The sequence below is a fragment of the Lolium perenne genome, chromosome 3, assembly GCF_019359855.2.
Source record: "Lolium perenne isolate Kyuss_39 chromosome 3, Kyuss_2.0, whole genome shotgun sequence".
Lineage (NCBI taxonomy): Eukaryota > Viridiplantae > Streptophyta > Magnoliopsida > Poales > Poaceae > Lolium > Lolium perenne.
This window is the reverse complement of record NC_067246.2, coordinates 75,756,752-75,776,573: the sequence shown is the minus strand read 5'-3', so window position 1 is coordinate 75,776,573 and position 19,822 is coordinate 75,756,752. Positions and strand designations below refer to the sequence as shown.

The following is a 19,822-nucleotide window of genomic DNA, read 5'->3' as shown; positions in this document are numbered from 1 at the left end:
GAGAGACCGAGCTAGTTGGTTCGCCATCATGAACGCGGCAAGGCATCGGTGGAAGGAGGAGCAGGAGAGGGATAGAGCCTGTCGGGAGGATGATAGGGCTGGATTCATGAACCCGAATAGGGCCCAGCATTGTCGGGTGCTAAAGGTGGAGCTCTGGGGGCGCGCAAGGGGTGCGACGATGCCGGCCCATCCGGCCACGCCATGGCGGAGGACGGTGGCTAGTTGGACGCACAACTGCGACTAGCCCCAACCATACTAGGGTGCGCGACGATGAGTAGATACATCTGCCTTAGGTGAGATTAGACCTTTTTTCGGTAAGATGGTTAATTTGACCAAATGTAACGAGAACTTCCTAACTTTTTTCCTGAGTCACTGGCTTGCGGGCCTAGGGTGGACGTGGGAGGACATCCGACCCATGTGCGACGTATCCACGCCGATGCAATCACAACCAAAATATACTAGTAATGGATGGGCGCGGCGGCACGCCGCGCCGACCTTACAATGTGATTGGTGTAATATTTTTAAGACTATACTTGAAACAATAGTCGATCTTGTGATTCAATTTCAAAGGTGTGTACCGAGCCTACGGTTTCTTTAAGAAAAATGATGGTACATCACTGAACAAAATTACATACAATCTATGCTTCAAGAAAAATAAGGTACATCACAGGAGAAAACTACATACAATCAATATCGTATTACTGCACAAATACTTCTTAGAACCAATGCTCAAGTGCTACAGCTCACAGCAAAATGGCCACAACTCTGAAGTTGTATAAAACTGAACCTTTGGTGTCATGCTGATATGGGCTTGGAGATCATCACATGAATAGGCTAACTGGGTTGAGAACAAACATAATGATGCACGGTCCAGTTGCAAAAAAAAACTTAGGAAGGACGGCTGATCAACAGGAAGTTCGCGGCGGGAATGCTGGGCCGCGAGCATCTGTTGGGCGGGACTTCAGCAAACTCTGTGGCTACAGGTCCCTAGAGCCGACCAGACGCCGCGTGCTCAAGCTTGCCACTCGCTGACCCAGGGGCAGCAGCGGGATCAAAGGGCATGTATTGATGCTCGAACCAACCTCCTATAGTTTTCAAGCAGGAGAAGTGATCCAGATCTTAATCCAAACATGCACACTACAAAACAATGGAATAATATCGTATTAACAGTTGGGTCTTAAAATTATACTAACTACCCATTTAAATTTCCTTCTTCTGGATCATATAAAGAATGTTTAAATCACAACTGTTAATAGTTGGGTCTTACTAACTACCCATCTACAGAAGATGCAGCTTACAAATATTCATCAGACAACCATAGAGCTTCAAGATGAAGAGCCACCATCTGGTGCACAAAGATGTAACAAAGGTCGAAATATTGTCCATATAGTAAAACAAGATCACAAATTACGTAAACAGTTGCACCAGCCCAAGTAAGTGTTATAGCTTTAGAAATTCCCTTTACATGTAACTGAATAAAGCCTTTTTCGAAAGGCCATCTTTAGTTTCCAGATCTAGCCAAGAATAAGGGCCTCAACTTCAGGGCGGAGTGACTAAAGTTGGAAGCACACACACACATTTTATACTTTCGATTCACTTGGCTGAGATATGCACCAGTATAGTCAAGCTAGCAAATTATCTGAACATCTACTGATCATGGTACTTTTAATATTTATTAGTGTAACTTCAGGCTATACCAATACTATGATATTAATCGGAATCAACCAGTTGGTATAGAATCTGTAACCTCATAATAAGCCACAATTCTGTGAACTTGTTGTTTTGAAAAGTTGTAACCATGAGTGTAACTTCAGGATAAACAAATATTTTTGTGAACTTGGTAGGATCTATAGTACATATGCCTACAAGAAATATGTATATGAACCTTAAAAATGAATCTGAGTCTAAATTATTCTCTGAGAAATTAGGTAGTTTCTCTTATTCTCTGTGCTGACCTCTCTATGTGTTTGTATCAGTTTTCTGATCACATGGCTCACTCTGTGTTTCTTCTGTATTCTGTACAATTTGGAAAGTATGAATAAAGAATGTGGTATTGTTTCATGATTTATAGAACAATTTATACACTCAATCTTTCTAACTAAATGCAATGAGTGCACAAGCAAAGTTTTTTAGTAAATTATAAGCCAAGGACCACTATCATCATATAAGGTACATAGGAGTTTCAGTAAATTATAAGCCAAGGACCACTATCATCATATAAGATACATAGGAATAAGCATTGGCACACGACCTGGTCACATCTAGAAATTTCCCACTCCATTTGATTTTTACAATGTACTAATGGTTCCAGTAATGTGTATTTATTTTGCACCAGTGGTGCATTTCTACATACACTCTATGTAGTCACCCTCTTTATGCATGACTATCTTTCAGGTTCAGTTTTGGCAATGTGTGCAAATTTGATTCAGTTCATACAAATTGCAACTTTAGCAGAAAGCTAACAACAGGAATGCTTACCCAATGACCCAATGACCCAATGATCATATATAATTTTAAAGCATATCTTGTGTGCAAAGTATCCACTAATTCCTGCTGAAGATTTTTTTTTTAATCATATGCCTGAAACCATCAGAACTTTGGACTCGTTTTTTTTTTTTTTTTTTTTTTTTTTTTTTAGACCCCTCGATCTGTGTTACAGTTGTAGTATCTGAACTTATGCACTAACTCAACACCACACTCACACCACACACACGCACACCACTAGTGCACAAGTTAGACCCTAGAACTATACACACAGCACACATAATTTAAGTGTCCCTAGGAGCTAGTAGTTGTGGCACATATGTGTGGAGGGGATTTTATTCTGGAGCAAAGCCCCGGTGAGACACCTGAAAATCGTCCCCTGCGGGGATCGATCCCAGGCGGGCTGGCTGGCCACTGCCAAGCCAAGCCACTGCGCTGAACGCGCGTCCTCAGAACTTTGGACTCGTTGAAAAACATGTCTGAGGTGCTATCTAAATAGTTTGTCAAATAAGATGTAGTTACTGAACCCCACGAACGTAGAGTGGCCCATACCAAAATAGAAAATGCTCCAAAGAACAACAGTCAAAAAAGCAAGGGTTCCAAGAATGAAAATGAAACAAAAATTAAGATTTAAGCATCGTACTTCGCAGTATGCCCGTAGAAGGTAGCACCAGTCCTGGTCTGCCTGGACACAAGGATCAAAGAAGAGAAGCAAGAAAAAAGAAGATAATTTCTACCAGTTATAGCAATAAATTTAACATTTGAAACAAAGTAATTCAAGTGAATACTGCAACAATTTGCAAATGAGCTTAATATGAAAAAAGGAACCAATATAAATTTGTTTGACCTCTCTTTCCGTACAAATCACATAAGATAAGAAATCAGATTAAACGATGCAAAAATACCAGTAGTAAGTTAATTTCTTATCTTATGAATTCATGCACTTAAGGAAGATACACAGCAGGTTCTCATTTATTTATTCACTCCAAAATGACACAGATGTAAACCTCCCCGATAAACTTACTACTTAGATTAAGAACCGGTTATACGCTTTTTTCATGCCACTTCAAAAGATTAAGTTATACAATTGATCTCATTGTATCCCTTATCCCTAATTAAGTTACTAAGGGAGAACTAAAGTGCAGGTCTGCATCAATTCATACAACTGAATTAAAGAATTCCATCTAATATGCGTAGTTTATTGCTTACACAAGGAAAGAGAGAGTCTATGAAGTAGAAATCACTCTCACTGTGTGCATGTTTTGTTACCTCTATACTGTAGTCCCGCATAAGTGTACAAAAGACAACTATTTTGACTAAAACAGTGTGTAGTATGGAATTCTGTTTACTCACTTTAAATTGGGTATCCGTTTCCCTCCTTTTCCCGCTAGGATCGGAAATCCTGTATTTTCCATATCCATACGATCGAGTCCTTAGGTTTCCGAAATAGTGTAATGGAAAAAAGAAGTGCTTCGAATAATTACTATTTGACTCGGACCTGTTCTGGAAAAGTCGAGGTATTTCGAATTGTTTGTTGACACGGACAAAGTAAGGGAAAACTCCGAAAGGAATTTTGCTCCAGTATGAATATCAAAATATGGATAAAAATCATACACTCTATGGACCTAGGCAAATATTTTGATAGGAATTTCACTTTCATGCGAAACTGCAATAGCAATGACTACCGGAAATAAAAAGTTGCAGGAGCCTACATATGATAATAGTGTACCTAACATCAAGTTAACATGGAGAAAAATCATGTACTTTTTTCTCTCTGTCCGACGCAACAAAAGAAAACTGGTCCAATTTGACGTATATGTATGATAGCATAAAGAACAATCCAAGAAGAAATATTTTGTAGGCTAAGAGAAAAGACCAGTTGGATTTTTAAGAATCACAAGATTTTATTTGGTGACAATTCAATGAATTGATCTATTTGAATATTTCGATAAACCAATCAAGTTGGAGTCTGACTTTAAGGGTGGTTACCGAACTTGAGTCCCTTACACAGTCTAGATCTGATCATGAATGACTAAGAAATTTTCTGATTCTGGGTAATATAAAAACTCCAATATAGTGAAATAGTATCCAGTGAAATATGTGAGAGATCCTATGGAAATCTGAGCAATAAACCCAACTATTCCCATCTGAAATATTCTATGGATTCCAATCCTCCAAAATTACTGAAATACTTTGATTCAAACAAACTGTGTACTTAACTGTTGAATCTCTAGACAAAATGTAATGCAAGCTTTGAATTGTTCTCAAGGCTTCTTAATGGCTCCAACATTAAATTATTAAATTGTAGAGCTAATTAGGGGAATGAATCATTAGGTCACCTTTTCTAAAATGTATACCTAACTAACAAAATATAAATGACGAATTAATTTGTAGCTATGTTAAAAATTCTCCGAAGCTTTGACTTGGTACGTATCATTGTTGTATGAATACCTCCCTAGTTAGTAGATCATGAGGTTGAGAAATTCTACAGAATATTTCCCATTGTCTCTTAGAAAGGTAAAAATTATATTAATGGAGGGATCGAATAATTATATGGCGACGTCGTTGTACACTTCTATACATACCTATGCTCTAAGACTAATAATTGCAATATTCAATTTATTTCTAGTAGGCTTGAACTCAAGTGTTACTTCCTCAGTTCTATCCGGGAACTAAATTATAATGGGATTGTACAACTGACAATGCTGTCGTGTGCAAGGAGAAAGCCATTAGCAGGATGATACACACTATATGCTATGGCTTCTATATTCCTAATAATAATACAATTTGATGAATAGTAGAATTGGCATAAGAGCATACCTGTCCATTGTAATTGTAATGCTAATAGCGCGAGAATCCTGCACTTTGGCGAGCTGAATAACACTAATAATGATTCTGGTTTCGCCATTCCAAACAACAATCACCTAATATAGTGAAAAATGGAAACCATGATATGATATTACATTGTAATAGGTGTACAATTATCTAAATGTACCCATAGATTTAAAAAACTACGTTTTACACAATGGCATGTTTAATGAGATAGGTACAAACGTTATCCAGCTTCATAAAATTGGGAAACAAATGATAGGTTCTTTATTCTGCAATAGGCAGCAAGAAAATGACACACCTAAGGGCAATATATCAAAAAGAACATTTAGTCAATGACACCTTATAGCAGTGAGGACGCCTTTAATCACCTCAAAATTCCCTGATCGGACATGTCCCTGAAGAATAAACCTGCAGAAAAAGCATTCTTGTGCACAACTGAGAGAGCTTGCGAGCCTGTTGTCCCACCAGCGAGAGCAAGATAGCACTGAATTGGTGCCTGCATTGGCTTAGCTTTTTAAAAGAGCACACACATCCAAATAGAAGATGCAGTCTAACAGCATATTGGTAGAACAGGTTAATTTTTTTTGAACATAACCTCCCTGACTAAGACCACTGACATAATTTACGACCCCAATGCTATGTAAAAAATTAGAGAGAGAACTTAGAGCACTTCAAAAGCAATTAAGATTAATTCCTCTAATTTGAGTGCTTCATGAGCATAATCTGAATCCTGAAACATCAGAAAATCTTACATCATGAATTAGAAGTGCAATATTTCAAAGAGAGAGACATATTTTACTTAATTATGTTGCTGATGTGATTGACATAGAGCTTTGTTGCCTCTTGCGTTGCCTGCATCCATCCCAGGACATGGCGTCTAAATACTGCATCCATCCCAGGACATGGCGTCTAAATAAGAGACTGATGCGGTCTCTACACCCCATCGTGTATCACCCCAGATGTCAATCAAAGATCATGCCGCCGGCGCGACGGCGGAGGAGCCAAACCAGAACGTGAGTTGGCTGAACTGGCACGCCTCCCACAGCCACAGACAGGCAGTCTACCCCGGCTGGAGCGCGGAGGAAGAGGACCCTTTCAGCGTCCATCTAGAGGGAGCGAACACACCCAGACAGGGCACGATCTGCAAAAAATTAACACATCGAAGGACAATTAAGAGAAGTAACTGCAGAAAAACCAAGAGAGGAAAAGAAGAAAGAGGAGGCCGATGGAACGGCGCTACCTGGATCTCTCTATCGCGGAGGGGAAACCACACCCCACCCAGATCGACCAGAGGCCTTGTGGCGCGCCATCCTCGTCCTCCTTGCTCCGCTGTTCGAGGTGGTGTCGGTGCGCCGATGGCCAGAGGTGCTGCTGGTGAGGCAGCCACCATGGCCGGCCTATGGAACTCGGCAAGATGGCCCTCCTCCCCATGTTCTACGCCCGCAGAGGTCCACAACGGTGAGGAGAAGAGCAGAGGGATGCCGTCTCCAGAGCACGCGCCCATGAGAAAGCCCATGGAGGACGTCCTCGGAAGAAGCACGGGGGCGGCGAGCGGGCCAGGTGAGGAGGAGATCGGAGCATGGGGACCCTCATAGTGGTCTCGTGATAGTGGGGATCTGCAGGGGCGGCACCATGGCGGCATGGGCGGCGCGCGTGCGGGGAAGGTCGGGGGCGGCAGCAAAAAAAAAGAAATCGAGAGTGGAGGGGAAAATCCAGAGAGAAGTTACGTCTACGAGGTAAATGATAGTCGTAGCAGCGCTTTGACCGCCTAGCTTCTTCGTGGCTACGGCCACACGACCAAGGTACCAAAACGCTGTACTAACAGACGATGGAATTGCTAGACAGCATCGAAACGTACACAAAAAAGAGAGTGCGGAAATCAGACCACAAAAGCACACACGTGTTAAACCACTGTTAATCCAAAAATCAATTCAGAATTAGGAGAAAAAAGATGTGTGTTGACGTTTAATATAGTAGTTAAGTTATATTAGATTGACTCGTTTAGGTCGGGCCGCATGGTCAGATTTATCTGCTCTTCTTTGCGCGCGAACTGAAATAGACAGTCTTTGTTTGGTTAGATCGAGCGGTGGAGATGGTTTGGAAATGTGTAGAGAGGATAGAGCCAGCATCTGGTGTAAGTTGGTTTGTCCGCGCGCACGTGCACTACACGATCTGCTGGTAACTGTAGAAAATTGCGGCGCGGAGAATAGACGGTGTGGGTTCACACTATTTATCGCATCACGCACGAGGCCGTTAGGGCATCTCTATCGGCGAGACGCAAATGGTCATTCAGCGATCGTTTTCTTCCGCCGTGACCGGAAATGCGTCTGGGGTCTGCTTCAGCGGGGCGACGCAAAGTGACCGGGTCGTTCGCGGAGACGGAAACCTGATCCAAATATGCGCCAGGTTTGCGTCTCCGCGGACGCTCGGCGGTCGCGCGGAGCGTCCTCCATTTCTTACCCGGCCCCGCATGTCAGGGACAGCGAAATTGACCGCTTCAATTTGCTTCTTTTCCCCGTCTTTGCTGCCCTAGTGCGACGCCACCACCCCAACCCCACCCGCCGCCGTCCCGCCGTAGCACCTCAGAAGTCGCCGTCGGTGAAGACTGTCCATAATCCAAACTCCGAAAAGACGAGGAGGTTTGCCAAGAAGCAAGAGGCTTGCAGGAAAGATGTGGAGCGCGGATTTGGTGTGCTCCAAGCTCAGTGGGAAATTTTCTGTCACCCGGCAAGAACATGGTCCCTGAAGACCATGCATGAGGTAATGACATGATACGTGATCATGCACAACATGATCGTTGAGAACGAGCGTCCTGATGGTCGCAATGAGAACCACTAGGACTTTCAAGGTGAGCTAGTTGCGCCACTCCATGCGGCTTCATCTTAGCAGGAGTATCTAAATATCAATGTAGAAATCACTGACGAGAATGTGTGCAAACGGATACAGAAAAATCTGATTGAGCATCAGTGGACATTGGCTGGCTATGAAGATCATGCGTAGAGAAAGACTACCTTATTTTCATGTAGACAATTAAAAATTTAAATGTAATAACTATGACTTCGTTGATTTCTTTTTTTGTTGTTTGAAAACTTCATAAATTGATGCAAACGCGGAAATGCATCGGGCCGCTAGAGCCACCTCCAGGTGCAAACGGACGCGCGGACAAAAACGGTTTGTCTCGCGTCCACCGCGACGCAAACAAACATTTTGAACGTCCGTAATGCGTCACGCCGCTGGAGATGCCCTTAGTCGCACAAGTCTGCAGTGTTCCATGTACCGAGAACATGCATGAGCATGAGAGAGCCAGGTCTCTATCGAGCGAGTTGGACCGGCGGCAAAAAAGAAAGTTCTAGGATGGTTCGGGAAACTATACTGTCAGTGTCAAATCCCCAAGCATATAGCCTCCTGAGTGGGGAAAGCTTGCTTGGATAGGCACGGACGACCGCGGGCTAATAGTACGGCCAAGTCGTTTCAACTTTCAACGGAGGGGGGACAAGGGAAAAGAAAGATGGAAAGATCCCTCCCTTCCCATGCTGCGGTGGTCGTTCCTTCCCGGCGCCGGTGGCGCGCTCCACGACGACCGTCCGGTCAAACTCACTCCCGTCCATCTCGCCGGGGAACGACCTCTTGCTCTTGCATCGCTAGCAGACTTTTTCTCTGCATCAGGTTGAACAGTAGAAAAGTCCATCTCAGCAATTCTTTGGACCGCCAACCAATTCTTTGCACTGCCAGTTAAATTCTTCGGACAGCCAATTAGTGCAACGGCCGCATCAACGTCAAAACCCCGCCCTCAACAGTGCGAAAACACTGTCCACACGTGCAATGCGAAACACGACATAATAAGCACAAAGCATATAAGGGTATCTGAGCCACCGTTTGTGTTCGCGCGAACCGAAAATGTATGTACACTGCTCCAGTGGGGCGACGCAAAGTGATCGGGCCATCTGCGAAACGCGACCAAATATGCGGCATGCTTGCGTCTCTGCGGACCGCGTCGATGGACGTGCGAACCGCCGGAGTGGAGCGTCGAATCGCCGCGGAAGAGCAACAACACCACTCTCCGGTATATGCACCACCATTAATTCACGCTCAATAAGACCCTGCATCTGCGCTAAGGATCGCCAACCGGCATGCGCCATTCATCTCTAGGAAGCCATGAGCAACCTATCGTTACCGTCGGTGTCCGACAGCGAGGGAAAGCCAACGGGATGGCGGCATTGGTTGGATAGAGCTGCCACACCGAGCAGCTCTAGCTCCCCGCCGACGGACGGCGAGGAGGAGGAGGTGGAGGCCGTCGCCAAGGATGGCGAGGAGGACGAGGTGGAGGCTGTCGCCGAGGACGGCGAGGAGAAGGGGGAGGCTGTCGCCGAGGACACGGCCAGGATGAGGAGGGGGACGTCGTTGGCCACGATGGCCAGGACGAGGAGGAGGAGGCGGAGGAGGATTCAGATGCTAGGTGGGCACGTGTAATATCCCAGGATTTGGGGTTACAAAAATAGAGGAAACATATGTGTGCATTGCATTCATGCATAGAAAATCCGGGGAATTTTCGCGCTTTAAAGTAAAACAGTCACAGTAACTGAAGTTTCACTTGACCTTGGTGGAATTGAAGTAGCTCATCAAGTCAAGTCCTACAAACCTCAATGTGACCTTTGCTAAAACCTTGATTTGGGTAAAGATGATTTGATCTAAGAGGTTAGATCAAATGGAATTAAAACCAACACAAGAACATATGAATCAAGGATCAACTACTTGGTCTTATTAAAGATCATAACATGGTATCCCTTGCCATCACTTTTGAACATCCATTTAATTGGAAATCAAGTAACAATAATTGGAGAAACCATTCTTCACTTATCTTTTCCATGTCTTAAACCAATCTATGTTCCTACCATGAATCTCATGATATTCATTCCACCTAGTTTTGGGAAACATGACAAGGAGATCAACTCTATAAGTATCTATTCTTCTCTATTACAATTTATTATACATCAAACCTAGAAAAGTGAGAATCTATATTATTAGAGAAGCAATGATAAACCTTGAGCTAAACCTTGGATATACATTCATGTAATCAAACCATCATCTTTAAGAGAAACCCTAGGATGTTATTCAAGACATTCCCTAGGGAGAGAACCCATTTATGTTAAACATAGAGATTGATGATCACATCATTATATATGGAGTCTAACCTTAGGTTAGTATTAAAGTCCTTCCCAAATGAGAGACCATGCATACCAATCCTAACTTTACCTAATTAAGAATCAAGGACAACCTGGAACTAAAGGATTAGGAGATAAACCATTTCATCTTGGAGTGGTGAAATAACCAAATATCAAATGGAATACCATATCCATGAGTCGATGAAATAAGGATAAGACTAATCCAACCAAGATAGCCAAGTGGAGTCTTAGCCTAGATACCTAAGGAGATATTAGGAGTACACCATAAACCCTAGAATAATCCATTCCTATATAAGAGAGCTCAAGCTATGATGATACACCCAAGCTAATGAGCCAACACTTGATTTGAGGGAGAGAACTATCCATATATCCAGATGATTATACCCTCATAACTTAAATAGAACTTTAAGTTATTATCTCAGGAATTCTCCTGGGATATAATCTATTGAGGCAACCATAGCCATGTCCATCCAAGATAGTATAAGAAAGGTATCATACTTAGTTGATCAAGACAACACTTGATCCTGGAAGTGAGAAACCTAATTCTTGAGAGATACCTTAAAAAGCCAAACCCTTGATCATTACAAACTGAGTAATGATCATAAACCTTAAGAACTTGAGGTAGAGATATTAAGAACAAGTTGATCATGTATATTTCATGACCATGCTATGGAGAAATAGAAGAATAAGCCATAAGTTAAACCCTACATGATAAGTAGATATCATTCACCACATGAAATTATAGGGAGATCACAAGTAACCAACCCTAGGATTATATCCCAATCTTAACCTATGAATTACTTGGTGATCATAAGTATAATCCTACCACATCTATATTCCACTTATTCCTCAATTAAAGTACATAAGAAAACCTTAGAGTAAAAATCTATACTTTATATGGTGAGAAACCATTCATCATTAGAACCAAAGTTAACTATAAAAAGTACCATAGCCAATTTAGCTACTTTAATGATAGATTAAGGATAATACTAGAAGTCTTTTGGTAGAAGATAAAATCAATTCTCAAGTCCTTAGTAAATAAAGGAGAACCACAACTATTAAGTAAGTAAACTGTCTTGTCATGGATAGTGGAGACTAAATCCTAAGTAATTATATCATCATACATAGGAGAGATTAAAACCTAGACCACATTTAAGTTCCAAACCATGTGCCATTAGGTGAACATGATTAGAACCCTAGAATTGCTCACTAGTTAAAGCTTATGCTTAAATATGGAACTTAAGAATAACCTAGTGCTAAACCATATGTGGGATCAACCACTTATCATTATAGATCAAGACCAAACCATGATGAGAGGAATACCTACTCTAGCCATTTTAAGGTGTTACTAAACTACATAATTAATGCTAAACTTGGAAGGAGTTCAAGCAGAGTTTCCAAATCTTTAGCACATAGTTATGCACATAAAATAATAGGCAAGTGACAACATTCTTAAATATGAGGTCAAATACTTAGAGACATTTTAGCACATGAAATCATGTCATTAAATCACTTTCTTATTTGAAATCCATAAAATAAGTATTACCTTGAGATCGTTTCTTGCAAGGTAATACCAAATAAAACTCTATATATCACTAAGTAAGAAAACTATCATTTGGAAAACAATTTGAATATTTCCAAAGATAATATTCAAATTCAGGTCCATAGGGGTATTGAAATTCAAATACCAATAATATTAATTAAACCAATGTAATAGTACCCATATTAATTTTCTAATACACCACTATAGTGTTTGAGGAATTTTGGGGCTGATCCTTGTACAATTCAAACAAGCAATACCTGCAAAATAGAAAAACATTCAAAATTGAATTAAAAACAGAATTGAATGCAAATCTGAATTCAAAAGAGAAATTAAAAAAACAGAAAATAAGGAAGAAAAAGAAAATAGGAAAAAATGGAGAGGGAGCTTACCAGACCGCAGCAGCCCAGCAACTGACCCAGCAGCAGCCCACCAAACCAACCCAAAAAAGCCCGAGTACCGTTTCACGTTAAAAGGAGCGACGAGACGAACTCGTCTTCTTCCTCGCAGGCATGCTCGACACCACGACGTCTCCACGTCGCCGGCCGTCGATGTGGACCTCCCGAACATTGTTGACTGCCACCGAGGCTTTGCCCTTATCCTCGAAGCACCCATCCTCATCCGAAAGCATCCAGATTCGCGCTGGAACAAGCTCGCTGTCATCGACGCATCTGCGCCGTCGTCGATGCCGTGACAGTGATGCCGAGCTCGCGTCGTCCTATAAAAAGCACGTAGAGGAGCACAAAGACGCCCATAATCTTTGCGCCGTCTCCATCTCGCTCTCGTTCTCTCCGTCGCTTCCTATTTCTTCCCAAGCCCCCGTACTGTCTCGCCGGTGTCAAGAACGACCCGTCGGAGGAGGCCACCCCAGGGACCGAGAGGTAGTCCGTGAGAAGCGCACGAGTGTGGGGATCATCCTGGTAGAAGGAATAGGGAAACACCGTGCTCAATTGGGCGAATTCGCCCGTTCCCTTTCGCCGGTGTTCGGAAATCATGTCCGTGAGCTCATCTCCTACCACCCCTGCCTTCAGCGACCACACCAACGCCACCCTGGAAAGATTGCGCGTCCGTAGCATCTTTTATCTCGTCATTTAATCAATCGTAGCTCAATCTAGCAACTTAGCCGGCGAGCGCCACCGCAGTAGGGTTCGCCGGAGTCTCTCGGATGACCATTTCTTGGCGGCGAGACCACCGTCATGCTGAACACGTCAAGACGCGTCGAAAGGAACCACCAGACCGTCCTCCCGTGGTCTAAATCATCGTCATCGTCGTCCGCTGACCCGGCCGACGGTGGTTGACCGGCGGGGTGACGTGGCGAGTGACCCCACCGTAGACCTTGACCTGGTCAATGCTTGTGTGGCATCTGACATGACCATAGTCCCACCGGTCAGTGGATGCGGGTAGCAGTAGCCTGGGTGACTTTAGTTTTTTACATTTCTAATTTAAATCAAGAAAATATCTGTAACTTTGAATGAATTTAGAAAATTCATTTTAACTCATAAAAATATGAACAAGATATCAAAATTCTTATAAAGGAAAACTCTATCCAATAAAATTTAATATGAAATTATTTTTTTAAATAAAAATTTAATTACTTAATACTTATTAATTAAGCCTTTTTTATTAATTCTAAATACAATCAAAATTCAATAATTAAGAAAATTTATAAAGTAAAAAACACCTGTAAATAAATAAATAAAACATTAAAACTAATTTTCTTTATTTGTTATCTTGTTAAATCCTTAATAGTGGGATTTAAACCCTAAATGGAATTTATCCTAATTATCAATCTTCTAAAAATAATAGAATGCCAAATCCACTATTATTTTTATACCAAAGTTGTTTATAATTCAACTTCATCGTCAAGTTATAAATTTAAGAATTTATCACCAATATGAAACCCTAGTTCCATTATAAATAAATTTATAGTTTCATAATTTCATGTGAACCCTAAGACCCTAATGCCATTAGGAACCCTAGCTCCATTATTACATGTGAACCCTAATTTGCTTCTAACCCTAAACCTAGGTTAGGATATGGGATCATGATACTTTATTGACATTCATAGATCCATAGTAGCAATCAAATACTTGTCATGTCTTCATAAAATAATAGAGACCTATCACTAATAAAATGGTATTCCATGTGTACATCCTAATAGATTCTAGATGATCTAGTAGGATCAAACCTAGTCCCTATCACCAAGGATCTCATCCTTAATCCACCTTAATTAGCATCACACCATTGTGATGAACTCCAATTGCATCTATGACCAATATTTATCATTACATAACCATAGTCCACTAAACCCTACAAGTACTTCATAATTATGAACCATCCTATTTAGGAGCCAATTATTCATTACTTAGTGGATCCAATAGCAAACCTACACAACCTCACCCTTAATTGAAATACTTCTTAATACTTAAGAAGTATGTTCTTCAAAAGTTATTCTTTTGAAGAAAATAAAGAATAGTCATCAACTTTACCTAATAGGGCCTATAAACCCTAGCTAGCTATTACAACAAGGTATACCTACCTTGATAGCACCCATATGCAATTAATTGCTTAAGATACTCATGCTTCACTAAAACCATACAAGCCCTAGTTGTTGATGAATCCAACTTTGTTGAGATCCATCTAATCCTTACTCCAGAAACTACTTGGAACCATAGTAAACCATAGAACCCACAAACCCAATTATCATACTTGTTCTCTATTAAAGAACATGTTCTTCAAAAGTTATTCTTTTGAAGTATATAACAAGTAATCATTAACCATACACTATAGGACTTAAAATTAACAACTGTCTTCTACTTATTATACAACTACTATCCTTTAATGTATATGATTGTTACTATGCATTCTACCACTTGCTTGTGATTCTAAGACAACAAAACCTTAATAAGAATCTTGTTTGTGAATCAATCTAAAAGTGCAACACACCCGAAACTAATCATCACAACTCACTAATCCTAAATCATCGGGGTTAGGTCGCGCTTAGAATGATTGCATCTCATCTATAATATCTAAATTGGAGCAACCCACTGAAGGAATTCCCTCAACATGCAAGCTATCCAAGTCATTAGGTGGGCCTCTTAACATGCAAGACATCCACCTCACCAAGAGCTCCATGTCACATATTTTTCCACATCAGCCTGCTTTGTATTATTTTTCGTGTCTTCCAATTTAATTATTTACTTTTATATATCCACTTTCTTTGAGTAAATGGTTTGAGTGGCTCATATTCTGGAAACGTCACGGAGATGAAGTCGACAAGTCTGCCCTCCTACTTAGACCTTCTGTATTCTCTCTCTTATATATCTCACCTTTTTCCATGCTTCTTTGTCTACTTCGTTTCCTTACTCCAGCCCGTCTCCCAATTTGCTTCATCCTATCCCGTTTGTTCACTGGTGACCGTCAATCACTATATCTCTCTAGGTGGCTATACTTCTACCACATATGGTATGGTGAACCCAAATTTCAGAGTTCCTGGAACTATAAATAAGTGAGTTGGCTTTTGTACATATTGGATACTACCACGTTTAGCAATCAGATGCAGTAAAGTACTAAACCAAATCATCATTCCACAAGAAGTGGGTAAGTAGCTGTTGAACTTCATCTTTGCTTTTCCATGTGCTGGATACTTTAATAGTACAATGTTCAGAAAATTTTCAGGTGTGGGCAAGTTGTAAACAAATTTCATTTCACAAGAAGTGAGTAAGTAGCTATTGAAAGCGTTTCTTTTTTTAGACAATCCACTACAGAGTAATACTGCTATTCGTTGTTAACTTCATCTCCAAACTGAAGATGATTTTCAATTCTCCTTTTGTTGTTCTGTATTGCAGGTACTAGGTTCTTTGCGTATTAGATCAGTCTTCCAACAACAAAAAATTGTAATACATTTATTTACAGTTGAGAAGGATGAATTCATTTTAACCTTGAAGATCAGAGCATTCGCCAAACATTTTAAAGCTAGCGCTTTATATATGGGCTCAAATAATATTAACTTAAGGTGAAACGTCTCTCTGCCTATAAAGTATAAAATTAATTTGTTGCTGACATATTAGAAGTATTTTCACACTGATGTGTACACTATATTGTCACCAGTGCTCCTCTGTGTCAAAGTTGTTCGAGTTTGTTTAAAGTAATATAGTTCCATCTCTTCAGAAAATCCATTTGAATTAGTAGGTAAGATCATTATTTGTTTGTGAAAGATGCATATTTCTATCTAGCACTATGGTTCAAAATTAGTAAACAAGGCATTCAGCCATTTTTATTAAAACCAATATAGTTATTTACATAATAACTTGAGAGGGTCATTCCAATTTTTTCTTTGATTTACCTTTTCGATAAAAAATAGAAGTTTTTCATGGATATTTGGAAATCTAAGTTAACACTTGAATTTTATTCACTGAATATTTCGCTGCAACGCGCGGGGAATCATCTAGTACTTATGAATTATTGCATCCTTGCCAATCTTTTAAACATCATCCTTACCGGACGATGATGCTATTTCAGAATTTGGAGTTATTGCGTATCGAAGACCACTACAAGAAAAATTCAAATAGACAACGTCCCAAAATCGTCCACTAAGGGCCATTTTTCGTCGCCTATGGGCCTAACCGGACGATATGGGTTCTGTGGTCCAAACTGCGTCAGGCAAAGTCCTACCACATTTTTGTCGTTCTGTCGCGTTCGGGCGCCCTTCCACCACGGAAAATCGGACCGTTGCAGATGCGTTTTCGGGAGCCCGTTGACTGCTGACGTCATGCAAACTGACATGTGGCAGACGCCGTTAACTGGCAGTTAACGGCGTTAATCGGCAGAAACCCCATGGTAGATGGTAGGCCCACACGAGGCCTGCCACGCCTTAAGCGGGCCGGCCCATTTAGTTTCCGGGCCGGGCCAGCTAACTTAGTTTGGACCGGGGCTGGCCCAATAAGCAGGTGGGGCCCACTTTCATGTAACCGGGTCGACCCATTTAGTAAGTGGGGTCCACCATAGAGCAAGTGGGCTGGCCCAACAGGTTGGCGGGCCGGCCCAATAAAAATGTGGGGCCCAATTTCCTGCTGACAGGCCGACCCAGTTAGTAAGTGGGGTCCACCACAAAAGCAATTGGGCTGGCCCAACAAGTTAGTGTGCCGGCCCAATAAGCTTGTGGGGGCCACTATCGCGCTAACGGGCCGGCCCAGTTAGTATGTGGGGTCCACCGCAAATCAGGTGGGCTGGCCCAACGAGTTAGCGGGCCGGCCCAATAAGCTTGTGGGGCCCACTTTCCTGCTAACATGCCGGCCCATTTACCAAATGGGCTGGCCCAATAAGCACGTAGGCCCACTTTTCTGTTACAGGGCCGGCCCAGTTAGTTGGTGGGGTCCACCTTAAAGTAAGAGGGCCGGCCCAATTAGTGAGTGGGGTCCCTCTTGTATCAAGTGGGCTAGCCCAATAAGTAAGTGGGCCAGTGATACGCCTCAAACGTATCTATAATTTCTTATGTTCCATGCTACTTTTGTGATGATACTCACATGTTTTATACACACTTTATGTCATTATTATGCATTTTACGGCACTAACCTATTGACAAGATGCCGAAGAGCTAGTTGTTTTCTCATTGCTTTTGGTTTCAGAAATCCTACAAAGGAAATATTCTCGAAATTGGACGAAATCAACGCCCAGGGTCTTATTTTTCCACGGAGCTTCCAGAAGACCGAAGGGGATACGAAGTGGGGAGACGAGGCGCCAACACCACAGGGCCACGCGGCCAGGGTGGGCCCCGCGCCGCCCTATGGTGTGGGGCCCTCGCGCCGCCTCCAACCCTACCCTTCCGCCTACTTAAAGCCTTCGTCGCGAAAACCCCAGTACCGAGAGCCACGATACGGAAAACCTTTTAGAGACGCCGCCGCCGCCAATCCCATCTTGGGGATTCAGGAGATCGCCTCCGGCACCCTGCCGGAGAGGGGAATCATCTCCCGGAGGAATCTCCATCACCATGATCGCCTCCGGACTGATGTGTGAGTAGTTCACCCCTGGACTATGGGTCCATAGCAGTAGCTAGATGGTTATCTTCTCCTCATTGTGCCATCATGTTAGATCTTGTGAGCTGCCTATCATGATCAAGACAATCTATTTGTAATGCTACATGTTGTGTTTGTTGGGATCCGATGAATATGGAATACTATGTCAAGTTGATTATCAATCTATCATATATGTGTTGTTTATGTTCTTGCATGCTCTCCGTTGCTAGTAGAGGCTCTGGCCAAGTTGATACTTGTAACTCCAACAGGGAGTATTTATGCTCGATAGTGGGTTCATGCCTCCATTAAATGCAGGACAAGGATGTAAAGTTCTAAGGTTGTGGATGTGCTGTTGCCACTAGGGATAAAACATCAATGCTTTGTCTAAGGATATTTGTGTTGATTACATGACGCACCATACTTAATGCAATTGTCTGTTGTTTGCAACTTAATACTGGAATGGGTGCGGATGCTAACCCGAAGGTGGACTTTTTAGGCATAGATGCATGCTGGATAGCGGTCTATGTACTTTGTCGTAATGCCCAATTAAATCTCATAGTAGTCATCATGATATGTACGTGCATTGTTATGCCCTCTTTATTTGCCAATTGCCCAACTGTAATTTGTTCACCCAACATGCTATTTCTTATTGGAGAGACACCACTAGTGAACTGTGGACTGATGACCCACAAGTATAGGGGGTGTATCGTAGTATTTTCGATAAGTAAGAATGTCGATCCCAACGAGGAGCAGAAGGTGTTGACAAGCAGTTTCGATGAAGGATTCACTGTAAATGCTCACAGACAAGTATTCAGGGGGTTTTGATGTAGCAGTTGAATAAAGTACGAGTAAGTAAAGTGCGAGAGTAAAAATTGCAGCGAGTGGCCCAATCCTTTTTAGCACAAAGGACAAGCCGATTTGTTTACTTATAATGACCAAACGTTCTTGAGGACACACTGGATTTTAGTCTAGTGCTTTCGCTACATATGGCTAATTAATCTTCATTGTTTTGATAAGTGTTGTGTGGGTGAACCTATGCTAATGCACCGCCCTTCCTAGGACTAATACATACTTGTGATTATACCCCTTGCAAGCATCCGCAACTACAAGAATGTAATTAAGATAAATCTAACCATAGCCTTAAACTCTGAGATCCTGCTATCCCTCCTGCATCGATATACCAACGGGGGTTCAGGTTTCTGTCACTCCGGCAACCCCGCAATTGGCAAACGAGTACAAGATGCATTCCCCTAGGCCCATAAAGGTGAAGTATCATGTAGTCGACGTTCACATGACACCACTAGAAGAATAACACCACAACTTAAATATCATAACATTGAATATTACTCAACCATACTTCACTACTAACATTTAGACTTCACCCATGTCCTCAAGAACTAAACGAACTACTCACGAGACATCATATGGAACATGATCAGAGGTGATATGATGGTGAATAACAATCTGAACATAAACTTTGGTTCAACGGTTTCACTCAATAGCATCAATAACAAGTAGAAATCAACACCGGGAGAGTTTCCCCTATCAAATAATCAAGATCAAACCCAAATTGTTACAGCGGTGACGATGTGCAGCGGTGGAGACGGCGGTGATGATGATGTAGATGATGACGATGGTGATGGAGATGATGTCCAGCTTGATGACAGTGACGATGGCGATGATTTCCCCCTCCGGGAGGGAATTTCCCCGGCGGATCTCAGCCTGCCGGAGAGCTCTTTTCTCTCTGGTGTTCTCCGCCCCGTGATACG

At 42.0% G+C, this 19,822-nt stretch overlaps 1 long non-coding RNA gene across 1 annotated transcript; it reads right to left on the bottom strand.

Moving 5' to 3' along the window:
• Window positions 1-682: 682 nt before the first annotated feature.
• On the bottom strand, window positions 683-5,418 carry LOC127341474 (uncharacterized). The gene is made up of 2 exons (XR_007875556.2): window positions 5,305-5,418; window positions 683-1,137 (listed from the first exon to the last, which is right to left on the bottom strand). It is a non-coding gene; the product is annotated as an uncharacterized lncRNA (long non-coding RNA).
• Between the last annotated feature and the right edge of the window lie 14,404 nt (window positions 5,419-19,822).